The 12,950-nt window shown below is 33.7% G+C and overlaps 1 pseudogene; it reads right to left on the bottom strand.

Annotated features, from left to right (window-relative positions):
• Positions 1 to 1,147: 1,147 nt before the first annotated feature.
• Positions 1,148 to 7,480, bottom strand: LOC125611792 (annotated as a pseudogene).
• Between the last annotated feature and the right edge of the window lie 5,470 nt (positions 7,481 to 12,950).

Below are 12,950 nucleotides of genomic sequence, written 5' to 3'. Positions count from 1 at the left end.
TAGACAGGCTTTCATTAAGTTGCTGAGACTGACCTTGAACCTGCAATTCTCCTTCCTCGGCCTCCTTAGTACTTAGGATTTATAAGTGTGTACCACTGGAGCTGGCTCTACTTTCAGTTCTTTTGGCTCTCTACATAGGGATGAAATTTCAGGGTCATATGGTTATAAGTTGTATGTTTAAATTTTTTAAGGAACTGCTAAACTTGTTTCCACCCCAGCTGTAACATTTTATATTCCCACCAGCAATGCACAAGAGCTCTATTTTCTCTATATCCCATTCAGTTTTTGTTATCTTTTTAAATTAGTAGACATCCTAGGGAGTGTGACTTAGTATCATTATGGTTTTGATTTGTAGTTCCTTAATGACTGATGATGTTAAGCATCTTTTCATGTACATATTGGTCATTGGTGTATATTTGGAGAAATGTCTATTTAAGCTCTTTACTCATTTTTTAATTGGATCATTTGTTTTTAATTGTTGACTTATAGGAGTTTTTATTCTGGATATTAATCCCTTATTAGAAATATGATTTGCAAATATTTTCTCTCATTCTATGAGTTACCTTTTATGTTCTTGAAAATACCTTTTGGTTAAATGTTTTAAATTTTGATGAAGTCAGTTATGTAGTTTTGAATTTAAATGTTATAGATTGTGCAGAGATTATAACCAATTACAAAGCATTGGTAGATTGACTTCACAACTGCAGAAAAATAGCATAAAAGGAGCCTTAGTCCTTACACCTGTACCTTCCAAAATGAAGAATCTGTTGGAAATATCTGAGTAATTTACAGTATGTGGGTAAATTAAAGCAGATGGTACTGGTAAAAAAGCAGTGATGCCTGTGAAAAAGCATAGGAGAGCCAACTTTATTTCAAATCTTACCAGGAGTAAAAAAAAAATCAGGATTTTCATTAGGGAACGTCAAAAAATGTTTGCCTTTATTACTGACTACATGTACACATATTGATCTTATTACTGAATACCAAAAAAAAAAAAAAAAAGTATTAGTAGTACTGTGTGTGTGTGTTTGTGTGTGTTTTTTTGCCTTTAAAGTTTCTTTGTTCTCTTTCCTCTCCCCTAACCTTTCTCAGTACTGGGGGATTGAACCCAGGGATGGGTGCTCTACCAGTGAGCCACATCCCCAGCCCTTTTTAAAAATTTTAATTTTGAGACAGGGTCTGGCTAAGTTGCTCAGGCTGTACTCAGACTAGTGATCCTCCTGCCTCAGCCTCCTGAGTAGCTGGGATAAGCATGAACGATGGTCTGGCTGCAGAGGTCCTGAATATACTCCATGGTGTGAGTGACTGTTGTCTTTGGTTCCTCAGGTGAATGTTGGGATCCTTCCACCAACTTGGTAAAATGATGACAATAAACTTTCTCCATGATTCCAAGTGACCTCCGCCTGTGGTTGCTAGTGGATGTGTTTCAGGCACTAGCTTCACCCTAAGGTAGACTCAGCTGTCCATAAAATGGATCTGAGTCCACATTGTGGTTGGTCTCTTACTGCCATATTTTGTGCTTCTAAAAGACCTGTTTAATTTTTTGTTCCCCTCCTTTTTGTGTCACTGAATTCCATTTGAGCCAAAGCCTGGTCAGGGGACATTCCTCACATTAATTTTGCCTTTTTTTTAACTTTGTTTTTGTGGTAGATTTTTGTTGGTCTTTGAAGTTTGCCAGGCAGTTGTGGAGGGTAAACAATTTTATTCTTCCTCTCCCATCTCCCAGAAATCTCAAGTGAAGCCCTTGTGTGAACATATGATTGGGGTAACACACTGTCAGGTGAAAAGAAGTGGTTTCAGAGGTTTCAGTCCATGGTTGGTTGGCCTCATTTCTTTGAGTCTAAGGGGAGGCAGAACATCATGGTGGAAGGGCCTGTAAGAGGAAAGTTTCTCAGTTCATGGCAACCAGGAATCAGAACAGTGCTTTATTTGTATGAATTCTTAAATTTTACCTTTGTTAACTCAATTGTCTTCGGTGGTTAAACTGACATTTGTCTAGAATACTGTAAATTTCCAGAATTCAATTGTTTATTAAAAATCTATCCAGAGGGCTGGGGTTGTGGCTCAGTGGCAGAGCACTTGCCTCACACATGTGAGGCTTTGGGTTTGAGCCTCTCCACACCACATAAAAGTGAATAAACAAAGAGATTGTGTCCATGTATAACACAATTTTTTTTTTTAAATTGATATATCAAGAATAGTAGCTGAGGCGGGCTTTGAACTAATGATCCTCCAGCCTCAGCTCCTGAGCTGCTGGGATTGCAGGCATGCACCATTGTGCCCAGCTCTCCTTTTTCTTTTTTAAATATAGAAGAGCTAAGGGGATTCTACTGATAAGGCCAAAAAAAAAAAAAAGTTTTTTTTTTTTGAGGGGGAGTACCAGGGATTGAACCCAGAGGCATTTGGCTATTGAGCTACATACCCAGCTCTTTTTTGTAGTTTATTTAGAGACAAGGTCTCACTGAGTTGCTTAGTGCCTCGCCATTGCTGAGGCTGGCTTTGCGCTCGCAATCCTCCTGTCTCAGCCTCCAGATCCGCCAGGATTACAGGCATGCTCCTCCGCGCCTGGCAGTACTTATCTTTTCTTATTGTGTAACTAATAATTTGGATTGAGCATCTTTTCTATGTCTAAGTTTGGCTCAGTTTCCAAGTTTTCTTTTTTTGTGCTGTCAATATTGTGAAATACCTGAGAGAGCCCCTTTAATTTAATTTTTTTAAGAGAGAGAGAGAGAATTTTTTAAAAAATATTTATTTTTTAGTTTTCGGCAGACACAACATCTTTGTATGTGGTGCTGAGGATCGAACCCGGGCCGCACGCATGCCAGGCGAGCGTGCTACCACTTGAGCCACATCCCCAGCCCACGAGAGCCCCTTTAATTTAAATTTGTTTTTGTGAGCATCACCTCCTCTGGTCATCTTCTTTCTCTTTATTACCTTCATCTTTTTGCCACATCTTTTTAATTTTTTTAATTTAATTTTTTCTTTTTAGATATGCATGACAATAGAGTATATTTTGACATACATATATGCAATATAACTTATTCTAATTAGGATCCCATTCTTGTTGTACATGATGCAGAGTTTCACTGGTAGTGTATTTATATGTGAATATAAGAAAGTTATGTTCTATTCATTCTACTGTCTTTCCTATTCTCATCCCTCCTCCCTCCCATTCATTCCCCTTTGTCTAATCTAACGAACTTCTATTCTCCCTTCCTCCCTCGCTTATTGGGTGTTAGCATCCTCATCAGAGAGAACATTCTGGCCTTTGTTTTTTTGGGGGGATTGGCTTATTTCACTTATCGTGATAGTCTCCAGTTCCATTCATTTACTGGCAAATGCCATAATTCCATTCTTCTTTATGGCTGAATAATATTCCATTGTATATATACCACATTTTCTTTACCTATTTATTCATCTGTTGAAGGGCACCTAGTTTGGTTCCATAGCTTAGCTATTTGTGGATTGAACTGCTATAAACATTGATTTTTTTTGCTACAGTCTTGTTGAGAAGTCCACCTTTAGTAAGGTCTAGCTATATATCAACAATTCAGCATTCTCATAGTCTGTTGTTTTCTTCTAAATCTCTCTTCATGTTTAGTCCAGATATAGCATTATCACTTTTCTTTTTTTTTAAAATTTTTTAGTTGTAGATGGACATGTACCTCTATTTATTTATTTATCTTTATGTGGTGCTGAGGTTAGAACCTAGGGCCTCACACATGCAAGGCAAGCACTCTACCACTGAGCGCTCTACCCCAGTCCTGCATTATCACTTTTCTTTGTTGCATTTTCATCTTTGTTGCGCTGTTCCCTTGTTTGATTATCAATTTTCATGAAATATTTTGTGGACTTACTGCACAACTACTCTGGATGAACTAAATAGCAGATACATAATGATCAATCAGTTTTGAAAGAAGTGATTTGGTCAGTTAAGATGATGTGCTTCATAGATTGAAGAACTAGCAGAGAAATTTGTTCTTAACATAGCTTTTACAGTTAATATATTGTGATGACTGAAATTTGAACTGTGTTTTGTGGGGACTTGTGCTAATTTAACTGTGGGAACTATAATTCATGCCTACTGTAACCATGCAAGGAGGACATTAGTACACATTTATACATTAGTATGTCTAAATGTGAAACATATACCTTGACAAAGACATTTGAGGAATGTGGTGATTGGTAGGGAAAAAGATAGGAGGCTTTGCTATATAACCTCAAATTTTTTTTTTTGTAATTTCATTTTTTCTTCCTTCTTAAAATTGTACAGGCTTCCTGTCTTATGTGGTTTATTTTCTGTGGTTAGATTTTTAGTATTAGGTACTTTTTATTTCTTGGAGAACTGATTAGCAAAGATATTAATAATTTTTTTCACCAAATGATTTATGACTATTTATTATATAATGTTTATAGTTTTGAAAGAATTATGAATAACCTAAGTGTCCATTAGTAGAGGATTAGTAAAATAAATGTTTTATCTATACAATGAATATCGTACCCATTAAAGCTCATATGAAATATTTTATGTATTTTATTTTTGTAAATAATGTATGTAAAGAAAACAAATTGGATATATGTTTTGCAAACATTAACTGTGTGGTACAGCTGAAGGTAGTTTTTATTATTATATCTTTTTTATAATGAATTTAAATTGTTTTTCAAAGACTCTTATTACAAAATAAAATCAGAAGTAAAAAAAGAACTGTCATCTTTTAGGCCTTTTTTTCATGAATAACCTATGTTTCACATGTGATGTAATAAGTAGTTTTTTCTTTATGTTGGTATTTCACTGGAATTTGAAGTACCCTTTTAATTTAAAAATTTTTGTGATATGCCTTTTTTAGGTTAGTAGTTTTCAGATTAATGGGTAAAATGCTTTTTGTGCTTTATAGCCAGTTGCTTCATGAAAATCAAATGGTGTTTGTGATGTTTCCAATAGCTTCTTTTAAATTATTTCCTTTATTGTTTCACAACTTTTTGAAGTATTTTGGGAACCAGAAAAATTGCTGTTTGGTAATGTCACTGAAAGTATATTGATGCAGAGTATGATAAGAAAAGAGGTCTTGGCCTTTTATTCAGTTAATTATAATTAATTATAGTACACTAATTATATTTTATTTGTATGTGGTGCTGAGGATCGAACCCGGGCCGCACGCACGCCAGGCGAGCGCGCTACCACTTGAGCCACATCCCCAGCCCACTAATTATATTTTAAAATAAAATTAAAATCTGTTTTTAAAAAGTGTAAAATTCTTTCCAATGTCAAAGTTTTATGAAGAATTTTAAGATAAATTTTGAGTTTATCCTTCAGGTAATCATCTAGTAAAGATGTGAAAAATATTTTGTTCATCTGTGTTCTATAAAGAAGTTAAAGGCAGATTATTTTAAAACTTGAAGTAGAAAAAATGAAATTTCATGAGAAATCATATTTTCCTTTAAGAAAGCTCTTCTTTTCTGTGTATATTAGTTTCTTTTCTCTTTAAAAATTATTTTTAAAAAATTTTATTAAAAATTATTTTAAAATTTTATAAAAAAATTAAGCATTTTTAAATTAAATATTTATTAAAGACCTTCACTGTTCTAGGTTCTGTACTGAGAAAGAATACTACTTTCTAGGTAGTATCCAAACAGGGAGCAAGTGTTGTAAGCAAAGGCAAACAGGAATATAAACTACCAACCAATCACACTTTCGTAAAACTTACTTAAAAAATTTAAAAGGTATATAAAAGTATTGTTTAGAGATTGGAAAATAATGGAAGAAAATTCTGTTTAATTCTGTCAGCTAATAGTTAATTATTTGAGTTAACTTTTTTCAAGTTAATATTTTCTAATTGTTTTAATCATTATGTGCATGCAATTTTGTACCTTGTATTTCTGAGATGTATATATATATATATATATACATATATTTAACTTTATTTATTTATATTTTTATGTGGTGCTGAGAATCGAACCCAGTGCCTAACTTGTGCTAGGCAAGAGCTCTACCACTGAGCCACAACCCCAGCCCCGAGATGTATATTTTTAATCAGTGTTATATATGCCTATAGTTTAAAGTGTTAAATAGTTTGAACAAGATTTGTTAAATGAGAAGCAGTTCTCTTAACCTTCCTTGGTATTTTCTCCTTCCCTGAAACCACATTATATTCTGTTAGTTGATCTTTGGTATTTGGTATTGATTTTTTTAAAAAAACTTCATATACACATATATTTTTGTTGATGGACCTTTATTTTATTCATTTATTTGTATGTGATGCTGAGAATTGAACCCAGTGACTCACACATGCAGGCAAGCACTCATCCACTGAGCCACAACCCCAGCCCTGGTATTGATTTTTTTCAGATTTACACATTGACTTCCCATTTCCTTTTTAAAAAATTTTTTTTTTTAAGTTATAGATGGACACAATACCTTTATTTATTTATTTATATGTGGTGCTGAAAATTGAACCCTGTGCCCCACGTGTGCCAGGCAAGCATTCCACCACTGAGCTACAACCCCAGCCCAACTTCCCTTTTCTGAGCATGAGAATTTGGTCTTTGTTCCTCTCTCCCCCATAGCCACTTCCCTCTCTCCTGTCCTTATTACTTGTTATAACCATAGTTATATGTTAATGTTAGATAAATATTCAGTGTTTATCTTATCATGACCCTGTTTATATGATCTTCAGCTGAGTTATGTAATAGGCTGTGACAACTTTTTTTAGCATAACCTTTGTTTCCCTGGAGCCAGTAATTGTTGTGGTTTTGTTTTTGCTTCATATTCTAAGTAGTTGTCACTTATTTAGTAGTAGCCTTGGGAAATTGATTTTTGGTGAATTGTTGCAGAGGAAACCCTGTGTCCTGAAGCTATTCCTGCATTGTCCCCCATGCTTCTCCAAGTTATAACTTTGAGTCTTTCAGAAAAGACAGCCTCCTGACATCCTTATTACATATATAGACATGATTACTGACCTAAGGATGAGATTCTTTTAAAATGTAGCCTTAAAATTCTTACCCACTTTTTGTTTTGTTAGTGCTGNCCTAAGGATGAGATTCTTTATATATATATATATATATATATATATATATATATATATATATATACACACACACACACACACACACACATATATACATATATATACACACATATATATATATATATATATATATTTTTTTTTTTTTCTCTTTCCTTTGGGAATATACATTGGCTTTGGGTACACTTCAACTCGTGAGGGCAGCTTCTTCACTTAAGTATCTTTGCCCCATAAGTCAAGTGAGAGCACCTTGGCTATGACTGCTGCGCCTGGTACTTTTTGAGGGTGGAGAGTGAGGCACATGTTACTTTACCAAGATTCCTGTCAAGACTACCAGATGTTGGCAGTTTCTTCTTCTGATGTCTCCTGTGGCTGGCCATCTCACTGGTTTCAAGCTGAATGGTTACTGTGTGAACCTGACTCATATTTATGTTCTGGGGAACTCCTTCACCATTCATCCTGGGAATTCTCTACTAGATCTTTTGTTACTTGGATTCCAGATGTTCTGCTTTCTAAATTTTGTCTCAGTTTGAAACATGACTTCCTCTTGGAACTTTCTGAGATTATGAGGTAATGTATTTGAGATAAGCTTGACAATATTTTAAACCTATCCTCATACTTGACTAAAAGTCTGAGTTAAAATTCTAAGTTAGAAATAATTTTTCTGGGGCTGGGGATGTGGCTCAAGTGGTAGCGTGCTCGCCTGGCATGCGTGCAGCCCGGGTTCGATCCTCAGCACCACATACAAACAAAGATGTTGTGTCCGCCGAAAACTAAAAAATAAATATTAAAAAAAATTCTCTCTCTCTCTCTCTGTCTGTCTCTCACTCTCTCTTAAAAAAAAAAAAAAGAAATAATTTTTCTTCAGAATCTGTAAAGATACCACCTCAATTTTAGCCTAGCTTCCCAAGTAGTTGAGATACCCCGTGCCATTCTAATTTTAGAACCATGGTAATTGTTTCTGTCTACAGAAGTTGATTGGATCTTTATTCTGAAATTCCACCTTTTATATGATTCTGTTTTCACCTGTTTGTTAAAATGAGTTCTTTTAGTCTGAAGACTAGTCTTCTTCAGTTCTAGGAAATTTTCTTTAATATAATAATTTCAGAGATAAATTTTTCTTTTATAGTTTTGTCCGAAACTTCTTATGTTGGACCTCTGAAGGAATCTTCTGATTTTCTTTTTGGGCTGAGGATAAAACCAGGAGCCTCATGCATGCTAAGCTTGTGGTCTTCAAATAATTTGACATTCGTATCTGAGTGTTGACTTTACTAAACATTTGTCAACATTTGGTAGTATAATTTGCAAAAAATTTTTTTGCCAATTGAATAATCTAAAAATGACAGTTTTTAATTTGTATTTTTTGGATAGTGTCAAGGTAGAGAACCTTTCTCCACATTTTTGCTAGTTGTATTTCCTCATCCTTGTAAATTTTTTTTGTTCTTTATTTCTTATCATCACTATTAGTTCTGAAAATTGTTCTTTAAAATCAATTTGTAGTTGGGCATAGTAGTACATGTCTGTAATCCCAGTTACTTGGGAGGCAGAGGCACAAGAATTGCAAGTTTAAGGACAACTTCAGAAACTTAGTGAGACTTTTCCTCAAAATCAAAAATTAGAAGGGCCAAGGATGTGACTCAGTGGTAGAGCACCCCTGGGCTCAATAGCACAAAATGAAAAAAAAAACATCAGTTTGTAGAACACTTTAGAATAAATACCTTAAATGTTAACCACTTCGCAAATTCACTGTAAGTACTTTTCTAATTAGTTTACTATCTTGCAGCTTTTTTTGCTGTTTTGAATGTGCATGAATTAAAAATTTGTTGTCAAATCTGCTGACTATTGTGTTTTACCTCTGGTATTTTGCATTTTTACTCCAACATGTGTTTGAAAAATAATTCTAATTTAGGACTTCATATATTTAAACTTAATATTCAGCTTTTGAAAATTTACCTGAAATTTATATTGGAGTGTGGTAAAACATAGGGTCTGAATTTATGACCTTTTTAATTTGCTAAGCAGCTAATCCAATATGAGCTAGGGAATCATTTCTATTCTTAATTATACTCCTCCTCCCTTACTAGAGAGAATCCAAGGCTGCCTGCATGCTAGGCAAGCTTCTACCACTGAACCACACCCTAGCACTCTGGTCTTTAAAAAAATAAAAAGTCTTAAAAATAATTTCTATATGCATAAAAATATCTTTTCTGTTTTAAAAATTGTTTTATTTTTCCAGTTAGTTTTGTATCAGAAATGTGTGTATTTTCTCAAGAGAAACTTGCATTGCACCATATGAACTCCAGACTTCCTTATTTTAATTATTTTGTTCTGCTTTGGTTGTTTATGAAGTTTTTGTACACTTTTGCAATTATGTAATAAAACTTAAGAATGTTGCCATCTTGAGGTTGTATGTAGAACCATGTATGGTTATCAGGAAATTGCTGAGAAGGATGAAATACTGTGTCCAGGAAACCCCTAGGTTTATTTTATGTTTTATCACCATCAGCATGGTCATCATTATCATCATTGTTTGGTACTGAGGATTGAGCCCAGAGCTATATCCCTAATCCTTAAAAAAAAAAAAAAAATTATACACACACACACATATTCAACACACATATATGTAGTTACATGGACACAATATCTCTTTTATTTATTTTTATGTTGTGGTGAGGTGTCTACACATGCTAGACAAGTGCTCTGCCACTGAGCTACAACCCCAGTCCTTATTTAGTTCTTTTTTTATTTAAGTTATACATGGCCACAATGTCTTTATTTTGTTTATTTTTATGTGGTGCTAAGGATCAAACCCAGAGCCTCACGTGTGCAAGGCAAGCGCTCTGCCACTGAGCCACATCCCCAGTCCATCATTTAAGTCAGTATTTCTGAGCAACAACCCTATCACTCTGGCCCTGTTAGTAAAACAATTCCATCCTTCCTGCTGTAAGAGATAATGAAGAATTGCTTTCTTCTCCACCTTAAAATTTACTACATATGGGGAATGAAAGCAATCTAATGTTTGTATAAGTGTTGAGTTTTATAAAAAAATTACATAAACGGCTGGGTTTGTGGCTCAGTGGTAAAGTGGTGAGGCTCTGGATTTGATCCTCAGCACCACATAAAAATAAATAAATAAAATAAAAACATTGTGTCCATATAAACAGCAAATGGTACACTGTTCAGTACTGGAGCACAATGTGAAATCTTCCATCATCTCTTGCATTTCTCTTGCAGCAAGAAGGATGGAATTGTTCTTTTAAACAGGGTCAGAGGGGTAGTGTTGTTTCTCAGTGGTAGAGTACCTGGGTACCTGGTTATAATCCCCAGTGCTACCATAAAAACTAAAAAGTGAAATAGGGTGAAGTGAATTAAGTGGAGCTTTTATTTAAGGACAATCCTTGAATATTCAAAGTTTGTTGTTATTGGCTGTCTTATATGATTCTTTTAAGTATATGAGATTCTTTTAAAATGTAGCCTTAAAATTCTTACCCACTTTTTGTTTTGTTAGTGCTGGAAATGGAACCCATGGTGTTAGGCATTATGTCCCTAGCCTCTCTCGTATGCTTTAATAATAGCATTGTGTTTCTGTTTCTGGAAGAAAAGCAGCACCAAGAATTTAAACAGTAGACTTAAGTGAAAAAAATTTGAGAAAATTTAATATATATATTAAAAATTTAAATTATATCTTTATAACATCCTTTATAATAAACCAGTAAATATAAAAATTTTAATTATATTTAAATACAATTCTTAATTTTTAGATTATGGAAATTAATAATCATTGGTTAGTTCTACTAAATCTAACAAAGTAATATTTCTTTTTCCTAAAATTTAATTTTATTTAGTTTATTTATTTATTTATTTATTTATGTATTGGAATTGAACCCAGGAACTCTACCACTGAACTACATCTTAGCCTTTTTTTTGTGGGTGTGTATGTGGTACTGGGTATTGAACCCAGGTGTATTTTACAACTAAGTTGAATCCTAAGTCCTTTTTAAAAAAAAATCTTTATTTTTGTTTATTTTTATGTGGTGTTGAGGTTTGAACCCAGGGCCTCATCTGTGCGAAGCAAGCACTCTACCACTGAGCTACAACCCCAGCCCATCCTAAAACCTTTTTATTTTTTATTTTGTGATAGTGTTTTGCTATGTTGTGGAGGGTCTCCCCAAGTTACTGAGGCTGGCCTCAAATTTAGGATTCTCTTGCCTCAGCCTCCTGAGTTTCTGGGATTTTAAGTGTGTGCCACTGTACCTGGCTCATTTTAATTTTAAAGTCAGAGTCCTACCGTTATTGCTGTTAAAAAACAAGAATTGCTCAGTGATAGAGTGTTTGTCTATCATCGGTTTATTTCCAAGCACTGCAAAAAAAAATCAATTTCTCAAGTTATTTTGAAGCCCAGAACTTTACAGAAGTTTGGTTTAAGGCAAACTCTTTGGTGTCTTGGTTCGAATTTTTCTCTTACGTTTGTTTTGCGGCATTATTTTTGGTATTTTAATAAAATCACGTATAAACTTTTGCTTATAAAAACTTTTCTCTGTATCCTTTTCAGAATTACTTTGTTTCTTAATGAGTTAATAACCATTACCATGAAGTCACAGTATAATGAAAAAAATAATACAATTTTTTGTGCTTAACTAGGACAATAATTCCTTCAGGAAATATTGAGTGAATGATTATAAGGAAGGTAATTCTTTAGTTACAGATTAATTGACTTGAAAGTTAAAATCAACTATAAAACAGTCATTTTAGAGAAATAATTTATGAAATTAGATTAACAACAATTAAAACTTGGGTTTTAATAAGAAGCAATAACAGTGAACATTTTTCTTATTTAAGTAAAACTTAACACTTATTGAAATAACTTTCTTTTCTTTTTTTCGTCAAACCATAAACAAGAAATGGTAATGTTACTGTTTATTTCTTTACCTAAATTTTTAGTGGCAATGACTTTTATCCTTGTTATTTATGAGTGGATTGTTAATATGTTGCCATCTATGCCAATGGTTTTTATAGTCAGTCACCTATCTGAAAGTTATGATTGGGAATTTAGGATACAATGAATATATAGTTATCCCTCTGAATCTGTCAAGGTCTAGATTCCCCATGGATTCCAAAAACTTTGAGTTCCTTAAAATCTCATCCAATTTCCTTATATAAAATGGTATAGTATTTGCATATAACTTAATATATTCTCCCATATACTTTAAATCATATCTATGTTACACATCTATAATACCTAATACAGTGTAAATGGTATGTAAATAGTTATTATTCTCTACTGCTTGGGGAAAAATGACAACAGAAGGTTCATACATGTTCAGTTTAGGGAATAATGACAAGAAAAAGTTTGTACATGTTCATTCCAGTTGCAGTTTTATTTTTCAATAGTTTTATTCTTTGGTTGGTTGAATCCATGCATTTAGAACCCAGGTTCAGTGGGCCATTTTCATTAGTATTATAAATTTCAGATTAAAACACTTATTACCAAGGTTGGTATGCACTATTTGTTTTGTTTGTTTTTTGATCCTTGGGAGCTACATCCCCAACCCTTTTTATTTTTTTACTTTGAGACAGGTTCTCACTAAGTTGCTTAGGGCCTCACTAAGTTGCTGAGGCTGGCTTTGTACTTTGATCCTCCTGCCTCAGCCTTCCAAATTGCTAGGATTTACAGGCATGTGCCATTGTACCCAGCTTGGTGTTTATTTTCAATCATAAATTATTGGCACAATACTGGAGCAAATATAACTCAAGAACTCAGTTTACAGTGTAAACGTGAATTTCTTTAAAGAATTCAGACTTGTTCATACCTGACTCCTATGGGTTTAAATAATTCTCTTAGATTTGCTTTTGGTATTAAAAGGATTATTAGATATTTTTGTATTGGTATCATTAGAGGTAACGAAGATGACATTTTTCCTGTGATTT

The sequence above is a fragment of the Marmota marmota genome, unplaced genomic scaffold (assembly GCF_001458135.2).
Source record: "Marmota marmota marmota unplaced genomic scaffold, marMar, whole genome shotgun sequence".
Classification (NCBI taxonomy): domain Eukaryota; kingdom Metazoa; phylum Chordata; class Mammalia; order Rodentia; family Sciuridae; genus Marmota; species Marmota marmota.
Note: the sequence above shows the minus strand (reverse complement) of the source record. Positions and strands in the feature narration are given on the sequence as shown.